A 6,208-nucleotide genomic window follows, 5' to 3' on the forward strand; every position below is an offset into this window, starting at 1 on the left:
AATAATGATTTTAAAGGTCGAATAAACAAAATCCCGAAGTTTACTGCCATTGACCCAATGGCCTTTTACATCACCTTATTGAACACGTTCCATTCGTTATTCATGCCTGTTATTTGTGTCCTTAAAACAGTTTCCTGTTTGGAATGATTTTTAATTTTGTTTTCCTGCCAGACAGACGGAGTAAAAATATTTCACTCCTCTCTGTGCACGTTCGATCGGGACGAATTCAAAGTACAGCTGAACTACATCTTCGTTTCCGATTTGTGATCAAAATATAACATTGAATTGAAAGTAAGTTGTTCCTCGATCATAAAATGACGTTTGTGGACAGACGGACGGACAGACAGACAAGCGATTGATTAACCCAGCTCTTCCCTTGGAGTGCACAACGTAACAATTTGCAATAAATGATTAATACTGCACTAATTATCGAATACTAAAATGGAGGCAACAAGGCTATCGGCCCCAAGAAGAACTACAATGCTTCAGACATGCACTCGAGAGCCAGCTGCACCTCCAGCAAAACCATTCCAATACAGTTACACCATGAGCACCGATTGACTCAATGATGTCGGAAACCTCCCAGTTTGGTCAAATACAATGGAAACAGAACATATCAGATTTGGCCAATTATCTCCTGATTCTCCCAATCATCGGTGAAGTCATGGAAAGGCTTCATCAAGAGTGTCTTCAAAGAACACCTGAAAACAATTGAACGCCATTTGGGTTCTGCTAGAATCACTTGGCAACGTACTTCATCCTTCATGGCCACACGAGCTGTATGATAGAAGTGAGAGAGTACCTGCCCGAAAATAGAGGCAGTTTTAAATTGAGTCCAACACCGACGAGACCAGGTGGACAGAAGGTCAATGGTGTTTGAAGACAAGGTCACATGAGGTCAATCATAACCCCAAGAGTTTCTCCAGACAGTGTCATTGTCCTGACCATATTTTCAGTTGCATTATTATATTGTCGTGGCACTTGCGGCCAAGGTTAACCACCCCCCCCCCCACCCCGACCCAATTTGTGGTGACGGGTGGTAAACACCGCCAGTCCGGATAGCTGAGTGGTCTTTTCCTTATTTGGAGGTGGACATGTTGATCCTTGGAGATTATCACATGCACGGGAAGGACATGGGGCAATGGCGTTGCGACAGGGGGCACATAAATGGATGCACAGTACGGGGGGATGCACAGTACACAATACAAGCCACTAAAATGAACACATTTAATGAAAATATCAAATATTTACAACGGATAATAATCAGAATGAAATAATATGCGAGGTAAACTCATTCTCAAGTGTAATTTGAGGCACCTCCACACACAGACTGAAATTCAGACAAGGGGAAAATGAAATAAAAGAAAATCCCTCCTTTATTCTGGCACTTCACTTTGTCCAGAGATGGTCTTTGTGGAACGTGGAATCGAGGAGCTTCATCCTGCATGTGGAGACGTGCTCAAAATGGCGACAAGTCCATGCACTCCTCACAACCTTCTCCCATTCCCTTTAAAACTTACCCCACACATCCCTCAAACATTCCCCCACACCATACACACTCAAACTTCCCCCAAAGCTTCACCTTGCCCCCACAAAGCCACCCCCATCCTGCACCCTACAAACGCCTCCTCCCCTGTCCCTCACTGTGTGCACCTCAAACAACTGATGCCTCTGCCCCAACCTGATAGATCGCTCAATCCAAAATTCCCCTTTTTGACACCTCTAGCACACCTGAGCTTCTAAACATTAACAAAGTTTTCATCCACAGTTCGATGGAGGACTGCTCCGCTCTCCCCTCTGGGGGTGGTGCTCCTGCCTCACACAGAGCTTGACTTCACACTGTGGAAACCAAGTCTTTTGGGTTCATTGGTATTTCCCATGATGAAGCTGAGTTTGTGGGTTGCACTTTCTCACTGGAGGCAGGTCGCTGGTCTTTCTGTCTTCTCCCGTCTCCTCTCCTGCCTTGCCCCCCTGCTCTGTCCCCCCTACATTTCTTCAGGGCGCTCAAGGTCCGCCAAAAACTCCTGGTGAAAATGCAAAAATCAAGAATCATGGCTCACCTTCACTCTTTTATTCCTCTTTTTTTCTGCCTTTGGAACAAACTCACACACTCTCTTCAATCCCACTCCTCCCTCGAGGTCTTCAAAACAACTATTCACTACCATATCCTTTCTCCCCCCATTCAAAATCTTGATCTTGATGACCCCCATTAATTCACTTTCCAACCTGGATTTCTTTCAAAGTTAAATTCTCCCTTCTGGACTTGGTGATGGCTTACTTTCTTGCAAATGTCTCCTGCACTTCCACTGCTCCAAGTAGTTCATCTGATCATGTGCTTTGAAAGTCAACATCTCTCTGGGTATTCACACAGAGCTGCCTCAGCGCCAGCAAGTTTGGCAGATCACTCAGGCAGGTTGGCAGGGACAGCAAGCAGCCATCTCTCTTCAGGTCTGGTCTCCCACATCTCCTGTCCCTAATATTAACTCAGCCTCGGATTCTTCCATGGAAACCTGCTCTCTCTCATGCACAGATTCTTCCCATCTTGTCTTCATTTAATCTGCACTTTTTACCCACACATGGTGACTGAATCCTGTGGTGAGGCAGTTGCTCTGAAACAACTTCCGTTGTCTTCCTGGAAGTGTTTCCCAAAAAGTCCACAACAAGTGTGTGGCCACTCTCAGTGGAGCCAGAAAACATCTGTCCAACTACAAAATGAACTGTGGAGTGGAGCCTCCTCTTAAACCTGATGGTGCCTTGTTAAGTCTGTCTCTGGTGTATGCTCCCCTTCCATCCCTTCCCTCTCTTCAAATTGCATCACAGCCAACTGCAATCATGAAAAGGTTGAACGCCTCAATTCTCTGTTTGCTTCCAAATCTTGTGTCCCCAACCCCTCACACTCAGTACCCATCCTTCCCCATCATACTCAACTGCTCCTGGACTCTGTGTTTTGCTCCTGAAAAGGTGGAGAAGATTCTTTCAACCCTCGACTGATTCTGCTGCTGGACTGGATGGCAGGAGATCACGTGTCCGAAAAACTTGCTCAGATGTTCTTTCACATCGTCTCTCTGCCCTTTTCACAGTGTCGCGCTTGGTCTTGTTTCATCTGCTTGTAAATCAGCCAACATCACTGCATTACATAAAAATGGTGCAAAAACTGATCCCCTCAACCACAGACATTTCAGCTAACTTACAATTATCAGCAAGGCCATGGAATCCATCATCACAGTTGATATGAAATCTTTCCGTTTTCTCCAACAACCTCATTTCAGATCACCCACTTGGTTTCAGACCAGGTCACTCCACACCTTGGACATGCAGATTCAACTCGCACACCTACCAATGGTGGAGGCCTCCCATGTCAGATATGAGTTCAGTACCATCTCTCTGAACACATCGCATGCTTTTGATACAGTCTGGCATCTTGCCTTGTTCTCCATACTGTCTGCCTTTGGCATCCAAGGCCAACTCCAAACATCTCTTCCTGACCTCCTCTACTCTTGTATCCGACATGTGGCACTCAACAGAATCCTTTCATCTCCTCTCCCTGGCAAGGCTGGAGTGTGTCAAGGCAGTGTTCTGGGCCCAATACGATTCCTGATCTTCATTGATGATCTCTCTGACTCTGGAAAATCCTCTTTCTTTATTTGCCATGACATCCTCCATCCTTCAGACAGGCAAGCTTCAGCCTCTTCCCCTCTTCAAATCTTGACAAAATCACAAACTGGTCAAACACTTGGAGTATGTCTTTCAATCCTGAAAAAAAATCTCTGTCTCTGTCTCTGTCTCTGTCTCTCTCAAAAATGATGGTCTGGCAACCATACCCCCATCTACTCATTTGTTTGTTTTTTGTGTACCAAGTCGAGGCTCGTGTCATGGTGCTGTGGCATGGTTGGGAGGAAAATAAGAGAAAAGATAACTCCGCCCCATGGTAGAACAAAGCACAAGCATATCCATTTGGTTTATTGGGATGTGTGGAGTAGGAAATGGATGACATGAACATTTATTTTTGACACGATTTGTGTTTTTGGAGGTTCGCAATTTTGGGCACGTCACAAAATCACAAAACCAACTGATAAATGTTTAATTTTCAACCAATTAGCACAAATGAAGTGTTCCTTTGCTTTTGGCAAGGGAAGGCGTGTAAAACTGGTTTCTCGGGTGATACATTGTCACGCAGGCGAGGAAATGATCTATAAAAACTGATTTAAACAAAAAGAAATGCTGATATATATTTCTTCATGGATAATTCAATCAATGGAAAACGAATTCACAACAATCTCAAAATGATATGCTCAGACAAGAGCATTCAGTGAAGTTTGTCATTTCATCTCTGCTCAATAAAGATACGTCAACCGAGAAACAAGTTCAGGTACACTTCACGGTGAGGAGTGTAACCAAAAAATTAAGTTTTTCCCTGAAATAGAACGTGAACAAGTATTTGTTGGTTCGCTGTTTGAGTACAGTGAGAAATATGATGATTTTTGGTGAAAATGGGGATGGTTAAACGTGGTGAAAAGTGGGGTTTTGGTGAAAATATGGTGGAAAAGGGAGGAAGATTTTGGGAGACTTTGGGGAAGAAAAATCTCGAAAGTGGGGTCTGAGGAAGTAAAACAAGGGAATTGGGAGGATTTTGGTGTTAGTCAATAAGTTTTTCCCTTTTCCTGCATTCACTTTCATGTAAATATTTTGGATGCCTCAGAAACACCAAAGCCCTACTACTGCCCTGATCTTTCACACCATCTCCTCGCTCTCTCGTCTCTCGACCGCGTGCGTCCTTTACTGATAAACCGAACTGAACCACCTCAACCAACAACCAAACCTCTTAATTCTCACGTCACGCCCAACGTGCATTCGTTTCTTCCACCTCTGGGCGTGGCTTGCTGGCACAAAAACCGGGAAGGCGAGGCTTCTGCCTGATCAGCATGCTTTGTTCAGTTTTCGTCGTCGTTGTTAAAAAACGTAACTCCTTCATGGCTGCCTTGCAAATGCAAAAACATGGGTCACTGGGGACAATCACATACTAGGGGCAATCATATACTGGGGGAAATTATCCTTAATCCCTGTCTAACTAACACTGCACTTCCCCTCCTCTACCTTCCTCCACATGTGGTGACACGCAACACTTGAGCTCACATTTTCCCGACTTCATTTACATCAAGACGCCTCCTACACATCCACAGACCAAACAACTCTATTCAAACCTCACTTTCCAAAGAAATTCCTCCATCTACCATTTCTATATTGTCATTGGTGCCCGTACGTGCAAAAAAACAAAAAAACTAACTAAAAAAACTTTCAAACCACGAGCCCAAAACAACAACCACACAGGTCTTTCCTTCACTCTCGCGTGCCCGTTTGTGCGTGGCCGTACGTGCAAAAAAAAAAAAAATTCAAAAAACTACACAGACCGTTCCTTCACTCTCGTAAACGACGACTGGATTGGGGCATTGTGTTTATCTATAAATGCGCATAAGAAATCGAGAAATTATTGGAATACAGTAAGTCATCACTCTCTGGAAGTGGTGCGTGCCCGTACGGAATGTTCACATGCATTCCACGAATTATCGCTTACATTGAAGTAACAACTACTGTGATACTTACACACACCGAGTTAATTAATATCAAGTTTACCTCCCTGTCTTTGCTTGCCATGACATTCGCTGCCATTTACCATTGCCACTCCTTCGCCACGGTAACTCAGGCGCCCTTTCGCCTTCGTGACCCGCACGGCCCGTGACGTCATCGTCGGCCGGCCGTGCACCGGCCGACGCAGCAACGTGTCTTGTTGTTGGTTTGATGAATAAATGGAAATAACTTGGGAAGCACTTGTCCGATTAATATCAAACCTTGAAAAGGCGCATCCACAGGGTCCCAGTAATATACCTGGCAAGTTTCAATTTGATTTTACCAGTGGTTGTCGAGAAACAGCAGTCACAGACACACACACACACACACACACACACACACACACACACACACACACACACACACACACACACACACACACACACACACACACACACACACACACACACACACACACACACAGACACAGACACAGACACAGACACAGACACACACACAGACACAAACACAGAGACAGACAGACACACACACAGACAGACACACACACAGACACAGACACACAGACACACACACACACACACACACACACACACACACACACACACACACACACACAGACACA

This window comes from Eptatretus burgeri, chromosome 9 (assembly GCF_056783735.1).
Source record: "Eptatretus burgeri isolate ZD-2024b chromosome 9, Ebu_testis_v1, whole genome shotgun sequence".
Classification (NCBI taxonomy): domain Eukaryota; kingdom Metazoa; phylum Chordata; class Myxini; order Myxiniformes; family Myxinidae; genus Eptatretus; species Eptatretus burgeri.